The 21,071-nt window shown below is 43.4% G+C and overlaps 1 non-coding gene across 1 annotated transcript; it reads right to left on the bottom strand.

Moving 5' to 3' along the window:
- Positions 1–17,069: 17,069 nt before the first annotated feature.
- Positions 17,070–17,203, bottom strand: LOC125511846. The gene has a single exon (XR_007285129.1). It is a non-coding gene; the product is annotated as a small nucleolar RNA Z247 (small nucleolar RNA).
- Between the last annotated feature and the right edge of the window lie 3,868 nt (positions 17,204–21,071).

The following is a 21,071-nucleotide window of genomic DNA, read 5'->3' as shown; positions in this document are numbered from 1 at the left end:
TTATCAATGAAGATGGCGGGTCATAGCAAGCCCATTGACGGCCCAAGACCCAGATGCGGCTTGAGGCCCAAGGCAAGCATAATTAGTCACCGGGCTGGACACGTTGTGTATGAGCCGGTCGGGACTCTGTAAGCCGCCGGGCATCAACCTATGTATATAAAGGGGTGACCCGATGGCGAGTTAAGGGCGAGAAACAAGAGATCGAGAACTAGCTAGGTCAAGCGTATTCGCTCCTTGGTAATCGAATCCCAAGCAATACAACCCCAAACTGGATTAGGCCTTCTTTACCTTCACCGCAAGGGGCCAAACTAGTGTAAATTCTCTGTGTCCTTTGTCCCAAGTAACCCCTTTAGGCTAACCTAGTTGTGATGGCTCCACGACTAAGTCCTTCCGCTAGGACATCTACCGTGTCAACTCCATGACAGGTACCGTATCATGCTATACAAATGGTTTTTAATCCCTTTTCGCGACGATATTTCGAACCGTTGCCTAGTGAGTGACTGCGATGGGGGGGGGTCCTTCCCATACGATCCAGAAACCGTCGGGTATAGGCGAGCGCCTACTGACGATCGCCATAGAATAAACGTATGAGAAGCCGCCCCAGTCCCACACGTTACATCTCAACGTTACGTTTCTAATCAGAGAGACATCCCAAACGATTACGCCACTATAGTCGTGTGAAAAAGGTGGACATCAACATTTGATCTACCGATATGTTTGTGATAGGTACGTTATCGCACATGGTTCAAGAATGTAAAATGTGTGTGGTGCCTCTACCAACGCCAATGTGCCCGTTTTCATAACTGTGTGGGACTGGTTCCTATCACACACGCACACTGGTTTGAAACGTTTGTCGTATTACCATGAATCCCACATGCATATGAGACAAAATCATGTGTGCGTCCATCAGACATCGCAAATGTTTCACGTCAAAGAACCATATGTTCTCTATTTTTCATGGCATACATTGTTTACTTTCTAACTGTGTGCACATTATTTTATTCGCTCCTGCATAATTTTATTTTTCCCTATAATTTATTATTTGAATTGGAAATTTTAAAATATGAAACATGCAATTCAAATTCTCAGCACAATGGTTCAACAATGAATCCGTAAATAAAATTGTTAGTACTATATGTTCAGTAATTATAGGATTAGACAACAATTAACTATGATGAACCACAATATTTAGAGGAGGTAAAGGTGAAGAGACAAGTGTAAATCATTTTGACTGTCGATGGTGTTGAAGAAGCGGAATGCCCATAATGTACCTTCCTGCATGCCATAGGCACGAACAAATTTTGTCCAACCCCTTGTGACGATCGCCCGCCATTCTTCACCACCTTCAGAAAGACTTCTAGAGCATTATCATGGTAGCATGATTTATATACTTTAACCTTAGTTGCCTCCACTCCGGTCATGTAGTTTGTAAGGTAATCATTAGTAAATAGCTTCGGAAACCACTGAAAAGAGAAAAACATCATATACTAAGGTCTAATAGAGTAACTTGTTGTGGGCAGGGGAAAAGGCAACACATTACTTACCATCCTAAAGTTCACTTTTGTCTTGGACAAAGTGTAAATAAAGAGCTTAATTCCCATCACCCGTTTCTCTCGCCTAACAATCTTTCTTAGTTTCCTCACTTGACGCTTGTTCATGAATATCTCATTGCCCCATACGCAAAAGGGATCGACGCGTGGATCAGTACCACTCATATATGTACCTACAAGCAACCTGTAAATGTTAGAAGCTAAATTGAGATTGCACAAATGATGTAAAATACAACTACCTACGTTCCTAAGTACAAGTATTTTTAGAGATTTTAATATAAAATACATATGGATGTATATAGAAGTATAGATATAGTTTAGATTAGAATCTAGATTCACTCATTTTGCTCCTTATGTAGTCTATATTAGAATCTCTAAAGATACTTATATTTATGAACAGACGGTGTATAAGACATGGGATGCAGCTAACCTCGACGGAAACAACAACATCGCCCAATTTAGCCCCGTGTAAGTACATGGAAAGCCAATGTTAACTACAACAGGGTTAATATCCACAAAAAAATAGAAACTGCAATTGGTATTGAAATACACCTATTAATTGCTACAGGCTTAATAGCATCCTAAGTCATGTTTTGTAAGTTTGTAGCCATTGAAATACAACTATTTAAAAATGGATACAACTGTTAATTGCAACAGGCTTAATAGCCACTCAAACCGGTATTGACAAAAATGCAATTGGCAGAGTTAAACATCACAAGGCAGGTGCTGCCGGACCAGAGAATGGCTCAATTGTCTATAAAAAGGTAGAGAAAATAGTTAAAACGTGTTAGGCATGTTTACTACAACATGCTTAATACATCAACCGTACAAAATATAGCCATTAATTGCAATTGGTATTGGTAAGATTGAACTGGTGAGTTCATACTTGGTAATTCCTGAGAGGTAGTTGCTGGGGCACTTCATCTTGGCCAGAGCCTGCCCAAAGTCAGCAGCGCCGGAGGCGAGCTCTTCCTCCGGGTCGAAGCATGGATTAGTGCCGCCGACATGTGTACCTACAAGAAGAAATATAAAATACTGTAAGACATGGGATGCACCTAACCTCGACGGCAAACAACAGCATCACCTGTTATGGCCCTGCATAAGACATGGAAAGGCATGTTAAGTAAACAGGGTTAGCATCCACCAAAAGTAGCAAATGGGCAACATCTCTAGTATATCTTCATTGCAGAGAGTAGCACGGTAGCGAAGGGACAGATAAAAAATGGATACAACTGTTAATTACAACAGGCTTAACAACATCCTAAGTCATGTTTTGTAAGTTTGTAGCCATTGAAATACAACTTTTTAAAATGGATTCAACTGTTAATCGTAACAGGTTTAATAGCCATTAAAACTGGTACTGATAAAAATGTTTGCCGCATATCAGTTCATCCGAGTAGTAAACAGTTCATCCGAGTCGGATGTTTGTCGCGTATCACACACATCTATTTTACATGACTCATTTGTGTTCTTTTGGGTCATCGCAAATAGTTCATCTATGTTAACTGTATGCCGCATATCACACACATCTTGCTAAGTTGAACGGTTTCTGTTGTGTCCCCTAATCGCAAACAGTTCGTCCGAGTGAACCGCATGCCGTATATCACACACACCTTGATCCGGCTAACCATTTATGTTGCACTACCTAATAGAAAATAGTTCATTGGAGCAAACTGTACGCCGTATATCGCACACACATTGATATCTCTGCCCATTTATGTTGTTCTGCCTCATCGCAAACAGTTCGGATGGATCAACCGTGTGCCGTGCATCAAACACACAACTAAAATCGGAACCATGTTTGATGGCTCCGGCGTCGCAAACGTTTTGCATCTTTTTTTGATTGTTCTTTTACATCACTGTTTGGGATTAATGCATATCACACAGTTTCGTCAAAGGGTATCTGATCGTAGTGTCGCGTTAGCAGCATCCTGTAGTAGTGTATTACCCTATGATTTTTTTAGTTTTATGCACCCACTAACAATCTATAATATTCCTCCTTTGTTTAGCTGATATTAGATGTCATGTTTGATTTTTCATAAGTGCACCATGCATACTCTATCTCCATAGCATGTTTCCAATTTTTGTCATCTAAAACTTCTACTATATTTTGTGGCTCACCCGTAGCAACAACATACAAATTTAATTTTTTTGTCATACCTAACCATTCTGTTTTGGGGAATTGCAATTATGAATATATCTTGTTGCGAATGCGTACTTGGACATACGGAAGTAGTTGCCACAGAGGATCATTCTTGTACAATGATTGAGCGATCCAGCGAAATCCGCCTGGTAGGCACGTGGTCCGGAGTTCGATGACGCGACCGTGGCCCCGACTGAACCAAAACATGTGCAGGTGACACATGGCAAGGGGCCCGCATGCCATCATTTCTCGGTGCAGCGAATGAGCCGCACCCATCCGGCTCCTGCCAACTGTTGCTTGAGGACACGCAAACCCTGGTCCTGCCTGACCCTACTGCTGGTCCACACCGCGCATCGTGTACGGGTCGGCTGCCCACTGAACCGGCTGCATGCGATGTCTGAGGATCTTCCTGGGGATCTGTTTGCATGGAAGGTGCATCAGGTCCTGCGATCCTCTCTATGTTTTGTGCCCAACAGATCTGGACGATTTTTTTGCATAAAATCATATATTTCAGCAGTGTTTTTTCATCATTGCTCATTGCATCATTAGCATCGCGATTAGCAAAACTATTAATCGAGTGATCATCAACATATTCTTCCCCTTATCAGTTGGATTTAAAAGCTCGATAGGTAACAAGAGGATTTCAGCATGTAGCCTAGCGCCGGCATCGGGATATAGAGTAGAGAAGGGGAAAATATTTTCGTCAAACATCACATCGCAAGAGAGGTAAACTCGTCTTGTGGAAATGTCCAAGCATTTGTACCCATTGTGCAGATTACTGTACCCTAGAAATGCACACTATTCGGAGCGGGATTGAAGCTTGTGAGCATTTTATTGGCGAAGGTTGGGCCAATAGGCGCACGCAAAAAAAAGAAGGGATGGGTAGTTTGGTGTTTCACCAAACAATCTGGTTTTGCTAAAAAGAACCAAACAATATGGTTAGGGGAGTTTCAAAGTTGATAACTTTGCACGCCTTTCTATTGATTACTAGTCGAATGCCCGTGCATTGCCACGGAACAATAAACTTAGACATGAAACATTGCTAAAAATAAATCAAATATAATTTCATAACTATATGTTTAAGCGGTGATACGCGCCAGCGCGCTGGCCCAAATTTGGGTCGGTCGGCCTCCAGCCATCCGATCCAGTAGGTAGGAGCCATCTATTCCGCCTTCCCCCACATCATCGTCTTCTTCCCCCTCTCCCCCGCGCACGCGTCTTGGTTCAGATCCGCCGGTGACATGTCCGTGCCCCAGCCACCGCGAGTGTGTGCTCCGGTGAGACGCAAAAGCACCCGTGTCCTTTCCCTCACTGTTACCGCTCGTTGCAGCACCGAGCTGCTTGTCGTCCCAACCTCTCTTGGATCGCCGATGTCACGTTTTTCTGCTCCAGCGATGGTAGCAAAAGAAATCATCGGTTCCAGCTTTCCCGAACAACGTTTCCAGCTTTTATGGTCGTAGCATCGGCGGCGACAACTTCAGCATCGCCGCTTGCAGCATATACGGCTGCGAGTCGTAGCTTTTTCTGTTGCCGGTTGTAGCATTTTCTCTCATGGGATGCATCTTCCTTGGTCGCCAGTAGCAGTCGTCTACCTCACAGGCCATGCAACAAAAATTGGCCGCTGGTTGTAGCTTTTTCTAGGGCGGTTGCATCTCTAGCACCTGAGGTTGCAGCTTCCATAGGCCACAGCCCATCGTTGCAGCTCCGATGCTCACCTTCGCTGTCCGCATCTTCACTTCGCCGCTTGCAGCAAAATGGTCAACGAGTTGTAGATTTTCTTTTGCCAGTTGAGATTTTTCTTCCGCGGGATGCATCTTCACGGTGGCATGTAGCAAACAAGGACGCCGGTTGTAGAAATTTGTGATGCCGGTTGTAGCTTGCAGCTCCGATGATGTCCTCGCCCATCCCATTCCCATGTCAGGTGCACCCCGTCGTCGCAGCTTCTCGTGCCTTGGGTGTACCTCGCCATCACAGTTATGCAGCTGGAGATGGTGAGGTGGGAGAATCGGTGGCCGTGCGGAGAGGAACTGGAGATGGTGAGCTGGGAGAATCGCCGGCCATGCGTAGGACGACGACCTCACCGGTGAGATTGGGCTGCAGCTAGGCAGGGGCCGATGCGGGGGCGGTCGACGGCCTCGCCGGCGAAATTGGGCTGCAATGAGATGCTCCTGGGAGGCGCAGTGTAACGGCTTTACAAAAAAGTAATGCATATTATCTGAATTTTTCTGGGTTTGTATCATTGCATGATGTGATAAAAATGTCCAGGTAACAGGAACTTTAGTATACACTCAAAGGATTAAACAAGATTAATACAGTTCACAACCACAGAAAATTATACTGGCATAAAATAGACTACGACCACAACCATACAAACGAAAACAGTCAATATTTTTGTCCTTACCTCGATACCTCAGCAGCAAAATTTCTATTTCATTGCCAACCACAACCTATAGATCGAATCACATTACTGCGACAGTTGGTGAGATATTGTGAAGCTTACTGAAAAAACCAAAAAGAATTCATAATGTACCATCCCTTTAGCTGGTGACCTCTTGGAGTTAAGTATATAGGATTTCCAAATAAAGAAGTGAGATGTTGTATCCGGGCCTCACCCAAACACACTTCTGTTCATTCTCTTGTTGTTTATGTTCAATAACCAACAATAGAAAATGGTGTAAAGAAAGACCAACATAATAAAATGGGTTGCAACATAGTCAATAACCTCTAGCTAGGTGCATGCCATATTTCTTTTATGAAAATCAGAACAAAGTTATTTATGTGCATCTCTAGTTAGAAACCAACTGACAATTAATAAAATCTCTGAGGTGAAAACGCATAAAAACTAATGGACTAAGAAATAGCAAGATTGAGCACCACATCCTAGGGATTGCATGTTGGATAGGGTAATCGTTAAGACTAAGGTCGATCCATGATGAACGAAAGCCTGCACAAATGGTCAAATTCTGTTTAAAAAAAACCAACAAACAAAGAATATTCAGAGGACTGTCAACTAACACCTCAGGGAGCATTTTGAAGTAGGCAAATATCATGATTAACATGATTCTCAACAAGTTAAGAATTGTACCTTAAGGCTGACCTCATATATGAAGTATCTTATAGTACAACATAGCAAGGTAGCCTATATGAAAGAACAAATGGGACAATAAAAACAATTACTACTCAAGCTGACCGATCAAAACCTAATTGAAACATGCGATTTTAGAATCCGCTCCATTCGGAAAAAATGGAAAAGCACCAAACATGAACTATATCAATAAATCTAGTAATAGACTAATAGTTAGGTTATATGATAGCCTAGCACTACTTAAATTAGCACAATGAGTCTAGAACTCTAGATAAAATGGTGAAATCAGCAGCTTGCTAGTTCTCTCTGTTGGGTACGTATAGATCTCACATGCATATAGCCAGAGTTCACCAACGATTGCTTGTCCAAAGTAATATAGAAATCCTAATCTCTACTTAGACAGGTGATACATGTAGCTCCTAGGTTTTATCACCGTGAGTTGAAGTATAAACAATAAATACGTCACATACCAGTGTGCGCGTGTGTTACTAGTCGATCAATAGAATCCACCTGCTAGCTAGCTACATTGTTCGCTGATTTAGCCCCTTAAGGCAAGCCAGGCACCGGCCAGGCAGAATACTGGTTTGATAGGAACGGAGAAAATCAGACAACAGCATCGAAGGAAAGGATCAAGATCTACGCACCTGTGACACTGTCCTTGATGGAGGCAAAGGGCGTCAAGTTCGAGCTGTTGGCCTTCTACGCGTCCTCGTACACCATCCGCTCCGCCACACGGTCCTCGCCGTAGCCGCCTGCGATGAAGAAGACCCGTCGGATTCTAGGACGCACACCATCCTCGCATGGTTCACGGCTGCCACAAACCCAAATCGCCGAAGCTGCCGGCCGCGGAAGACAAGGATGGAGGGCAGAGACGGAGCAAGACTCAACGGAGAGAGGGCGAGCCGTCACCCCTCGTCGCCACGACCGAGTCCACTGAAGTTTCTCGGAAGAGGTGAGATTGGAATCGATGGGGTTGGAGGAGTTGGGGCGACTCCAACAAAGAAAGAAGAGGAGGGGTTGGATAGAGTTGGGGCGTGCGTCGTGGGTGAGTCGGTCGTGGGTGAGCCGAACTGTTTTTTTCTTGGTCGTGGTTTTCTGTGCGTGGGCTGATTTGGAGTTGGATTTTTGGGCTAACGCGGGCACGGCCCTCGCGCGATGGTTGTCGTACGAAGGGGGAGGTGGGGAGGTGGTCGAACCATCACGACGTTCAATCCTCCTTTAATAGTAGAGATGTGTGCTGCAAAAATGAAGGCATCATCCCAAAATTTCAAGGGCATAGATTTTTGGGCAAGAAGAAACATACCGACTTCAATAATGTGACAATGCTTCCGTTCGGCCCACCCATTTTGCTGATGTGCATGGGGACATGACACATGGTGAGAGATCCCAATCTTTGTGACGAAGGAGTTTAATTTTTCGTACTCCCCTCCCCAATCTATTTATAGAGCAAGATTTTTCGGTCAAATTATCATTCAATAAGGTTCTCAATGTCATGAAATTTTTGAAAAACTTCAGACTTATGTTTGCTTAGGTAGATCCACGTGAATTTTCTAAAATCGTCAATGAAACTCACATATAATTTTTTCTACCTACGGTTTGTACCGTAGGACCACACACATAAGAAAAAATGAGTTCTAAAGGAAATTTTGATTCAGTCACTGATTTTGGATACAATAATTGGTGACCTTTGCCTTTATGGCAGGCATCACATACAAACTCATTATTGAAATTGCTACCACATGGGAGTTTATTTTTACTAATGATCTTCCTAACAACGATAGAAGATGGATGACCTAAATGTCAGTGTCACCGATCAGTAGATGGTTTGGTGACACTGAGCACTTGCTTCTTGACGTATGATCCAATGTGCTTGACGAGATAGAGACCTCTCGTACCCCTGCCTCGAACAAGAACCCTCCTTGTAATCCTTAACAAGGAAAGAGTAGGGGTGTATTTCAACAAAAGTGTCATTATCAATGTTAAGGCGACTTGGTGGAATCAAACTTCTTTTAGCCTAAGGGACATGAACGATATTGGTTAGATGAAGGTGGTCAAGGGTATGAATAACTGTATGACCAATGTGATCAATAGCCATACCAGAGCCACTGGCGATGTGGATCTGCTCATTATCAATTTACCTGTCCCGGACTGTCAGCTTCTCCAAGTCAGAGATGATATGGTTAGTTGCACCAATATCCATATACAAGTTTGTATCTACCCTATACTGGGTGCGATCATGTTGGCTGAGCGCGCATCACTCCTCTGGTAAGAGGCGTCGAACCTCTTCCAGCACTTCCCAGCTAGGTGTCCGCCCTTGCGGCAAATCTGACAAGTTGGTTTTGCCACCTGGTTGTTGGAGTATTTGACGCCGCTGCTATAGTTGCCTCCGCCGCCGTTGCCGCTACAGCCGGCATGGTTGCCTAGCTTGGGGAAATTACGGCCGTGGTCACCACTATTGCCCCGTTGATACGTCTCCAACGTATCTATAATTTTTGATTGCTCCATGCTATATTATCTACTGTTTTGAATGTTTATGGGCTTTATTATACACTTTTATATCATTTTTGGGACTAACCTATTGACCCAGAGCCCAGTGCCAGTTTCTGTTTTTTACCCTGTTTTAGGGTTTCGAAGAAAAAGGAAAATCAAACGGAGTCGAATTGACCTGAAACTTCACGGAACTCATTTTTGGAAGGAAAGAAGCCTATAAGACTAGGAGTGCACGCCAGGGGACTTACGAGGAGGCCACGAGGCAGGGGGGCGCGCCCTCCACCCTCGTGAGCCCCTCGTGGCCCCCCTAACGTACTTCTTCCGCCTATATATCTCCATATACCCTAAAAACATCCGTGAGCACAATAGATCGGGAGTTCCACCGCCAGAAGCCTCCATAGCCACCGAAAACCAATCTAGACCCGTTCCGGCACCCTGCCGGAGGGGGCAATCCCTCTCCGGTGGCCATCTTCATCATCCCGCTGCTCTCCATGACGAGGAGGGAGTAGTTCTCCCTCAGGGTTGAGGGTATCTACCAGTAGCTATGTGTTTGATCTCTCTCTCTCTCTCGTGTTCTTGATTTGGCATGATCTTGATGTATCGCGAGCTTTGCTATTATAGTTGGATCTTATGTTTCTCCTCCCCCTCTACTCTCTTGTAATGGATTGAGTTTCGCCTTTGAAGTTATCTTATCGGATTGAGTCTTTAAAGATTTGAGAACACTTGATGTATGTCTTGCCGTGCGTATCTGTGGTGACAATGGGATATGCATAGGTGTTGGCACTCGTTTTCGTCGTGATTCTCCGATAGAAACTTTGGGGCACTCTTTGAGGTTCTATTTGTTGGTTGAATAGATGAATCTGAGATTGTGTGATGCATATCGTATAATCATACCCACGGATACTCGAGGTGACATTGGAGTATCTAGGTGACATTCGGGTTTTGGTTGATTTGTGTCTTAAGGTGTTATTCTAGTACGAACTCTAGGGCTGTTTGTGACACCTATAGGAATAGCCCAACGGATTGATTGGAAAGAATAACTTTGAGGTGGTTCCGTACCCTACCATAATCTCTTCGTTTGTTCTCCGCTATTAGTGACTTTGGAGTGACTCTTTGTTGCATGTTGAGGGATAGTTATGTGATCCAATTATGTTATCATTGTTGAGGGAACTTGCACTAGCGAAAGTATGAACCCTAGGCCTTGTTTCCTAGCATTGCAATACCATTTACGCTCACTTTTATCATTAGTTACCTTGTTCTTTTTATAATTTCAGATTACAAATACCTTTATCTACCATCCATATTGCACTTGTATCACCATCTCTTCGCCGAACTAGTGCACCTATACAATTTACCATTGTATTGGGTGTCTTGGGGACACAAGAGACTCTTTATTATTTGGTTGCAGGGTTGCTTGTGAGAGAACTTCTTCATCCCACGCCTCCTACGGATTGATATGCCTTAGGTCATCCACTTGAGGGAAATTTGCTACTGTCCTACAAACCTCTGCACTTGGAGGCCCAACAACGTCTACAAGAAGAAGGTTGTGTAGTAGACATCAAGCTCTTTTCTGGCGCCGTTGCCAGGGAGGTTAGCGCTTGAAGGTATATCTTTAGATCTTGCAATCGAGTCTTTTAGTTTCTTGTTTTATCACTAGTTTAGTTTATAAAAGAAAACTACAAAAATATGGAATTGAGTTTGTCTCATACGCTTCATCTTCTTAATATCTTTCGTGAGTATGATGGAAAGGATAATTGTGCTCAAGTGCTAGAAGAAGAAATCTATAAAATGTTTGGCACTAAATATTTGAAAGATGAGCATGATTGCAATGTTGTTAGTACGAATTCTTTGAATATCGATGATGCTAATGATATGCAAAACCACAAGCTTGGGGAAGCTATGTTTGATGAAGATGATATTTTTTGTCCCCCAGGTTTTGATGAGCAAATTTATTATGATGAAAGCATGCCTCCTATATATGATGATTATTGTGATGACATGTATGCTTTAAAGAATGATAATACCAATGAACCTTGTCATCTTGATCTTAATTTTCAATCACATGATAGTTATTTTGTTGAGTTTGCTCCCACTATTATTCACGAGAAGAATTTTGCTTATGTGGAGAGTATTAAATTTTCTATGCTTCTAAATCATGAAAAGAATGCTTTAGGTGCTGGTTATATTATTGAATTCATTCATGATGCTACTGAAAATTAATATGAGGGAGGAATATATGCTTGTAGGAACTGCAATAATGTCAAGTTTTCTCTCTATGTGCTTAAAGTTATGAAGTTATGCTTGTTTTACCTTCCTACGCAAGTTGATTCTTGTTCCTATAATTTGTTTGCTCACAAAATCCCTATTCATAGGAAGTGGGTTAGACTTAAATGTTCTAATCATATTCTTCAAGATGCTCTCTTTATGTTACAATTCTTATCCTTTATGTGAGCATCATTGAAATTATCATGCCTAGCTAGGGGTGTTAAACGATAGCGCTTGTTGGGAGGAAACCCAATTTTATTTTTGTTCCTTACTTTTTTCTCCTGTTTAGTAATAAATAATTCATCTAGACTATGTTTGGATGTGGTTTTAGTTGTTTAATTAGTGTTTGTGCCAAGTATAACCTTTGGGAAGACTTGGGGGATGTCTTGTTGATCATGCTGTAAAAAACAGAAACTTTATCACTCACGAGAATTGCTTCCATTTTTATTTGGAGAGTGATATTTAGTTAATTCTTGTTGAAAATGATTAATAGATAAATTCCTCACGTACAGAAATTTATTTTAGAATTTTTGGGGTTCCAGATCTTGTGCTAGCTGCAGATTACTACAGACTGTTCTGTTTTTGACAGATTCTGTTTTTCGTGTGTTGTTTGCTTATTTTGATGAATCTATGGCTAGTAAAATAGTTTATAAACCATATAGAAGTTGTAATACAGTAGGTATAACACCCGTATAAATAAAGAATGAGTTCATTACAATACCTTGAAGTGGTCTTTTGTTTTCTTTCGCTAACGGAGCTCGCGAGTTTTCTACTTTAAGTTTTGTGTTGTGAAGTTTTCAAGTTTTGGGTAAGGATTCGATGGACTATGGAATAAGGAGTGGAAAGAGCCTAAGCTTGGGGATTCCCAAGGCATCCCAAGGTAATATTCAAGGATAGCCAAGAGCCTAAGCTTGGGGATGCCCCGGAAGGCATCCCCTGTTTCGTCTTCGTTCATCGGTAACTTTACTTGGAGCTATATTTTTATTCGCCACATGATATGTGTTTTGCTTGGAGCGCAAATTTATTAGGATTTTCTTTCTGTTATTTACAACAATTTTTTTCATCTTTTGTTTCAATAAAAGTGGCATTGATAGCCTTTACTATGCCTATGTTACAAGTATACATGTTGCTGTTTGAAAACAGAAAGTTTACCGCTATTGCAATAATTCCCTAGAAAATTCAGAATGTGATAAAATGTTGAAACCTTTTTCATATTAAGCTATGATAAATTTACTACAGTGGGAATTTTCGTTCATAATTTTTGGAGGTAGGGAAGTATGGATGTTGCAGCATTCTTTACAGACTATCCTGTTTACGCAGATTGCTGTTATGTTTGCATTGTTTGCTTATGTTTGCTTCTTTAATGATTCTATTTGAGGATAGGACTATTAAATAGGCAGAGGCATTTAGTATGCAATTTTGAATAATAATTTTAGTGATTTTCTACAGTAGAGTATGATAAGGTTTTGGCAATGGTTTATACTAACTTATCTCATGAGTCCTTGTTGAGTTTTGTGTGGATGAAGCTTTTGAGATTTAGGGGGACCGTGATATGAGAGGAATTAAGGAGACACAAAAGCTCAAGCTTGGGGATGCCCAAGGCACCCCAAGATAATATTTCAAGAAGTCTTAAGCATCTAAGCTTGGGGATGCCCCGGTTGGCATCCCACCTTTCTTCTTCAACAATTATCGGTTAGTTTCGGTTGATCCTAACTTTTTGCTTCTTCACATGATGTTTGCCATTTTTAGAATGTCATTTTATTTTGCTTTGCTTGCTGTTTGAATAAAATACCAAGATCTGAAAATCTTAAATGTTAGAGAGTCTTCACATAGTTCCATAATTATTCGACTACTCATTGATCTTCACTTATATCTTTCGTAGTACTTTGTCGTTTGCTCTAGTGCTTCACTTATATCTTTTTAGAGCACGGTGGTGGTATAGAAATAGATGAACTCTTATGCTTCACTTATATCATTTTGAGAGTCTTAAAATCATGGTAATTTGCTTAAAATCCTAATATGCTAGGTATACAAGATTAATAATAAAATTCTCTTATGAGTGTTTTGAATACTAAGAGAAGTTTGATGCTTGATGATTGTTTTGAGATATGGAGGTAATAATATCAAAGTCGTGCTAGTTGAGTAGTTGTGTAATTGATAAATGCTTGTGTTGAAGTTTGCAAGTCCCATAACATGCACGTATGGTAAACGTTGTGTAACAAATTTGAAACATGAGGTGTTATTTGATTGTTCTCCTTATGAGTGGCGGTCGGGGACGAGCGATGGTCTTTTCCAACCAATCTATCCCCCTAGGAGCATGCGCGTAGTGCCCAGGTTTTGATGACTTGTAGATTTTTGCAATAAGTATGTGAGTTCTTTATGACTAATGTTGAGTCCATGGATTATACGCACTCTCACCCTTCCATCCTTGCTAGCCTCTTAGGTATCATGCATTGCCCTTTCTCACATTGAGAGTTGGTGCAAACTTCGCCAGTGCATCCAAACCCCGTGATATGATACGCTCTGTCACACATAAACCTCCTTATATCTTCCTCAAGACAGCCACCATACCTACCTATTATGGCATTTCCATAGCCATTCTGACATATATTGCCATGAAACTTTCCATCATTCCGTTCATCATGACACATTCATCATTGTCATATTGCTTTGCATGATCATGTAGTTGACATCATATTTGTGCCAAAGCCACCATTCATAATTCTTTCATACATGTCACTCTTGATTCATTGCATATCCCGGTACACCGCCGGAGGCATTCATATAGAGTCATACCTTGTTCTAGTATTGAGTTGTAATCATTGAGTTGTAAATAAATAGAAGTGTGATGATCATCATTTTCTAGAGCATTGTCCCAAGTGAGGAATAAAAAAATAAAAAAAGGAAAAAAGGCCATAAAAAAAGGAAAGGCCCAAAAAAATGAGAGAAAAAGAGAGAAGGGACAATGTTACTATCCTTTTACCACACTTGTGCTTCAAAGTAGCTCCATGGTCTTCATAGTAGAGAGTCTCTCATGTTATCACTTTCATATACTAGTGGGAATTTTTCATTATAGAACTTGTCTTGTATATTCCAACAATGGGCCCCCTCAAGTGCCCTAGGTCTTCGTGAGCAAGCAAGTTGGATGCACACCCACTAGTTTCTTTTGTCGAGCTTTCATACATTTATAGCTCTAGTGCATCAGTTGCATGGCAATCCCTACTCCTTGCATTAACATCAATCGATGGGCATCTCCATAGCTCATTGATTAGCCTCGTTGATGTGAGACTTTCTCTTTTTTTGTCTTCTCCACATAACCCCCCTCATTATATTCTATTCCACCCATAGTGCTATGTCCATGGCTCGCGCTCATATATTGCATGAAAGTTTATAGGTTTGAGATTACTAAAGTATGAAACAATTGCTTGGCTTGTCATCGGGGTTGTGCATGATGAGAGCATTCTTGTGTGACGAAAATGGAGCATGACTAAACTATATGATTTTGTAGGGATGAACTTTCTTTGGCCATGTTATTTTGAGAAGACATGATTGCTTAGTTAGTATGCTTGAAGTATTATTATTTTTATGTCAATATGAACTTTTGTCTTGAATCTTTCGGATCTGAATATTCATGCCACAATTAAGAAGAATCACATTGAAATTATGCCAACTAGCACTCCGCATCAAAAATTCTGTTTTTTTTTATCATTTACCTACTCGAGGACGAGCAGGAATTAAGCTTGGGGATGCTGATATGTCTCCAACGTATCTATAATTTTTGATTGCTCCATGCTATAGTATCTACTCTTTCGAATGTTTATGGGCTTTATTATACACTTCTATATCATTTTTGGGACTAACCTATTAACTCAGAGCCCAGTGCCAGTTTCTATTTTTTACCCTGTTTTAGGGTTTCGAAGAAAAGGAAAATCAAACGGAGTCCAATTGACCTGAAACTTCACGGAACTCATTTTTAGAAGGAATGAAGCCCAGAAGACTTGGAGTGCACGCCAGGGGACTTACGAGGAGTCCACGAGGCAGGGGGCGCTCCCACCCCTTGGGCGCGCCCTCCACCCTCGTGAGCCCCTCGTGGTGCCCCTGACGTACTTCTTCCACCTATATATCTCCATATACCCTAAAAACATCCGTGAGCACAATAGATTGAGAGTTCCGCCGCAAGAAGCCTCCGTAGCCACCGAAAACCAATCTAGACCCATTCCGGCACCCTGCCGGAGGGGGCAATCCCTCTCCGGTGGCCATCTTCATCATCCCGGTGCTCTTCATGACGAGGAGGGAGTAGTTCTCCCTCAGGGTTGAGGTTATGTACCAGTAGCTATGTGTTTGATCTCTCTCTCTCTCGTGTTCTTGATTTGGCACGATCTTGATGTATCGCGAGCTTTGCTATTATAGTTGGATCTTATGTTTCTCCCCCCCTCTACTCTCTTGTAATGGATTGAGTTTCCCCTTTGAAGTTATCTTATCGGATTGTGTCTTTAAAGATTTGAGAACACTTGATGTATGTCTTGCCGTGCGTATTTGTGGTGATAATGGGATATCATGTGATTCACTTGATTTATGTTTTGGTGATCAACTTGCGGGTTCCGCCCATGAACCTATGCATAGGGGTTGGCACACGTTTTCGTCGTGATTCTCTGATAGAAACTTTGGGGCACTCTTTGAGGTTCTATTTGTTGGTTGAACAGATGAATCTGAGATTGCGTGATGCATATCGTATAATCATACCCACGGATACTTGAGGTGACATTGGAGTATCTAGGTGACATTAGGATTTTGGTTGATTTGTGTCTTAAGGTGTTATTCTAGTACGAACTCTAGGGCTGTTTGTGACACTTATAGGAATAGCCCAACGGATTGACTGGAAAGAATAACTTTGAGGTGGTTTCGTACCCTACCATAATCTCTTCATTCGTTCTCCGCTATTAGTGACTTTGGAGTGACTCTTTGTTGCATGTTGAGGGATAGTTATATGATCCAATTATGTTAGTATTGTTGAGTGACTTGCACTAGTGAAAGTATGAACCCTAGGCCTTGTTTCCTAGCATTGCAATACAGTTTACGGTCACTTTTATCATTAGTTACCTTGCTGTTTTTATAATTTTAGATTACAAATACCTTTATCTACCATCCATATTGCACTTGTATCACCATCTCTTCGCCGAACTAGTGCACCTATACAATTTACCATTGTATTGGGTGTGTTGGGGACACAAGAGACTCTTTGTTATTTGGTTGCAAGGTTGCTTGTGAGAGACCATCTTCATCCTACGCCTCCTATAGATTGATAAACCTTAGGTCATCCACTTGAGGGAAATTTGCTATTGTCCACTTGGAGGCCCAACAACGTCTACAAGAAGAAGGTTGTCTAGTAGACATCGCCCGCCACCTTGTCTGTTGGTGTAGTTGCGGCTGGGATCACTGCCGCCGCTAGCGTTGCCGTTCTGCTGCTTGCTAAAGCGAGCATGAGTGACCGTGTTGGCGGAGGACTCTGCCGCCCTGTGCCAAAGATTCATATTGGGCTCGAAGCTTAGGTGCTGCAAGTACAGCTCCGATGCAGTCACGGGCCCGTGAACATATAGCAGACACAACCGGTTCGAACTCCTCATCGAGCCCGGCGAGGGTGTGTGAAACGACATCCTCTTCATCAACCTTCTTCTCTAAAGCTATCTATTCATCGCATAAAGACTTTATCTGACCAACATATTTAGTGATGGTGGAGTTTCCCTTGTGCAGGGTTGCCCGCGCGATCTAGACATTGAAAATGCTCGCACGTGTGTGAGAGATGAGCATCCCCTCGATGGTGTTCCAGAGCTTCGCCATCGTGTGACAGTTGACAGGAGGCCACTTGGATGGCCGTCTCCCAGGGCAGTGTGGTCACCAGGTAGGAGAAAACCTGCTGATCCTTCATGTCGACAAGTCGGGGTTAGGCATCTTGGACTTCGTGTTCCCATAGTTGGTGGTGACCTCAATGGTCATGGGCGGCACCGCCTTCCCGGTGTCGAGGTAGTCTGCCATCTATGCCCCCTGATGGCGGAGAGGACGGTGGCAGACCATAGCACCTGATTACCTTTGGTGATGTTCTTGGTTGCGGCACGATTAGATGGAGAGGAGGGGAAAGAACTTGAGGAACTCGCCACGGATGATTTCGAGGCTAGCTCTAATTATCATGAAAGAAAGGAAGTATGGAAACGTATGAACTCCTTGCAGGGACGCGTGTGTGTTTATATGCTCAGCTGAATACAAGGTGCGTAAAGTTGTTGGTAGACTTGACCCATAATCTTAGATATACAAGATTTTGATCATCCTTGCTAACAACCTACCTTGTACAATAATACACACGTGCACGCACACAATTAATATTACATCATGACATATTGTCTTTTTAAATCCATTGTGACACATTGTCACGTTACACAACACATGTACAAGCCTATTTAACATGTGTTCTAGTGTTAGTCCATTCACAACTAACTCACTTTCTAGAATAGTGATGCTCAAAGATTTGTTGTTAGCCACTTAATATATACGACCACTGGCCTAAATAAAAATTGATGGTTTCGTCCCCTGTTGTTACCGAAAAAGCCTTTCGCCCCGCTTTATAAATAAAGCAACCACCGAGCACAAAGTATCAAGGTACCAATGGATCAACACACAGACACACACACAACGCCACCGCAGGCAAGGTACAACACTCACGCACAAAGACAATACACGGGTTCAACTGTGGGCACAGCACAACAAGACCAACACAGGCGCATGACACAGATAACACATAAACGGCGATGGCAGGTATAGACGATCTAATCTGGCTCCGGTGATGGTGGGGGAAGCGGTGGAGCCATCTGCAGAGCCATCGCATGAAGCTGGGTGATGGTGGAGGTGACGGCGTGTCTCTCCCTGGGACTGCTAAGCGGTAGCCAAAGCTGCAAGTAACCAGACCATTTGAACAAAGCGTTAGTATCACGACGAAGAGGGATACGCTGAATCACAAGCTTATTCCGAACAGCCCATGGCGTCCAGGCAAGCATCCCAATGATCAGCCACCTAATGCGGTGAACCGAGGGTGCTAGCGCCTGGAGTTCGGTGAAGAGAGCACGGAAGTTGTTGTGGTCCCAGCTTCCACCCACTATTTCGTGGAAACAACTCCAGAGGAACTGCGCAGACACGCAGGTGAAGAAGATATGGTTCGAATCCTCATCAGGCCTGTAGAGCGGGCCACGCCCATCACCGAGGTCGTTGCGTTTCAGGACCTCCACGGCGGACGGGAGGCGTCCGCAAATCCATTGCCACAAGAAGATCCTAATCTTCAAGGGAAGCCAGATCTCCCGGATGGTGGTGAGCGCCTCATGGCCTAGCGATGGGGTGATGGCCTGGTAGAGCGATTTAGTGGAGAATTGGCCAGAACACTCTAGCCGCCATCCGGAGCAGTCATCTCCTATCTCAAGATCAGGCTCGTGTAACGCGATGCAGTCTAGCAATTCATGCCAATCCGCGTTCTCAGCCGGGCCAAATGGTCTCCGGAACGCGAGTTGCCCTAAGTCAATAAGGGCCGTCACGGCAGAAATCCACGGATCAACCGCGATGGACAACATGTTAGGAAAGAGGGCTGCGAGGGGTATGTCTCCAGTCCATCTATCTTACCAGAACATCGTGGCAGTGCCAGATCCAACTGCGATCGAGGTCCTGATGTGGAGGACTAGAAGGAGCTGAATGATGAATTGCTAGAATTGGGAGCCCCCAGACCGCTGGTAGAAGGCGAGAGGCTGACCATGGAGGTATTTCTGCTGAATGAGGCGAAGCGATAGGCCACCCTCTCCGTTGGTAATCCGCCAAAGCCACCGAGTCAGGAGGGCTATGTTCATGCGTTTGGAGGACATGATCCCAAGATTGCCATGGTCACGCGGTTTACAGATCTCCGACCATTGAACCATGTGGTACTTCTGGTTATCGCCCTCGCTAGCCTAGAAGAAACACCCCTGAACTGTGGCAATCACATGATGTAGAGTCTCAGGAAGGCTGTAGAAGCTCATGATGAATAAGAGCAGGCTGGAGAGGGACGAATTAATGAGGACTGTCCGGGCCACTTTCCAGAGCCACCGCCCCTGCCAGGGCTCGACGCGGTGCTCATGCTTCCCCATAGTCGAGCGCAGCTTTGCCACTGTGAGCCTCGAGTCACTAATGGGGATCCCTAGATGCGTCGTGGGGAAACATCCGAGCTGGTAATTAATCCGATCTGCGATGCTCTATCGTTCGTCTTGGGAGTATCCCAAGACCATCACCGTACTCTTGTCGAAGTTGATCCTGAGGCAGGGCATCCGCTGGAAGCAAAGCAGGAGGAACTTCAGGTTCGTGATATCGCTCGCTGAGCCTTCCACCATGATAATGGTGTCATCCGCATATTGGAGAAGGGAGATCCCATTCCCCCCAGCAAGATGCGGGACTATGCCCTTAATATGGCCCACGACCTTGGATTTATCTAAGGTGGCTGCCAGAGCATCGACAACCATGTTGAAGAGAAATGGTGAGAAGGGATCGCCCCCGCGCACCCCACAGAATGTGGGAAAGTATGGGCCGACCTCGCCATTAATGTTCACTATGGCCCGGCCCGAGTTGACCATTTGCATCACCCGGGTTACCCATATGTCGTCGAAGGCCTTCCGGAGCAAACATTCCCCAAGGAAGGACCAACTGACTCTGTCATAAGCCTTGTGGAAATCCAGTTTCAGGAAGACTGCCTTGAGGTGTTTGGTGTGAACCTCATGGAGTGCTTTGTGGGACACCAGGACTCTGTCAAGGATATATCGGCCCTGGATAAAAGCCGACTGATCAAGGTGAGTGATCCGGTCGGCAATAGGGGCCACCCTAATGGTGTACCCCTTCGCGAGGATGCGGAAGAGGACATTAATCACCGTAATTAGCTGGAATTGGCGGATATCCAAAGCCCAGTCACTTCAGGGATGAGGGTTATTATCCCAAAGTTCAGCCTGGTGAGGTCAATCGACCCTACAAAGAACTCCTCAAATAGGGCCATCACCTCTAGCTTGATTACCTCCTAGAAGGTCTGCAAGAACTTCACTGGGAGGCCATCCGGACCGGGGGCCGAAGAGGGGTACATGCCTGATAACCTATAAGTATAGGGGATCGCAACAGCTTTCGAGGGTAGAGTATTCAACCCAAATTTATTGATTCGACACAAGGGGAGCCAAATAATATTCTCAAGTATTAGCAATTGAGTTGTCAATTCAACCACACCTAGAAACTTAGTATATGCAGCAAAGTGTTTAGTAGCAAGTAATATGATAGTGATGGTAACGGTAACAAAAAAGTAACGAAAGCAAAGTAATGTTTTTGGTATTTTGTAGTGATTGTAACAATAGCAACGGGAAAGTAAATAAGCGTAAACCGGTATATGGAAAGCTCGTAGGCATCAGATCAATGATGGATAATTATGCCGGATGCGGTTCATCATGTAACAATCGTAACATAGGGTGACACAGAACTAGCTCCAATTCGTCAATGT

The sequence above is a fragment of the Triticum urartu genome, chromosome 5 (assembly GCF_003073215.2).
Source record: "Triticum urartu cultivar G1812 chromosome 5, Tu2.1, whole genome shotgun sequence".
Taxonomy (NCBI): domain Eukaryota; kingdom Viridiplantae; phylum Streptophyta; class Magnoliopsida; order Poales; family Poaceae; genus Triticum; species Triticum urartu.
The sequence above is the reverse complement of the archived record's forward strand: the minus strand, read 5'-3'. Positions and strand labels throughout refer to the sequence as shown.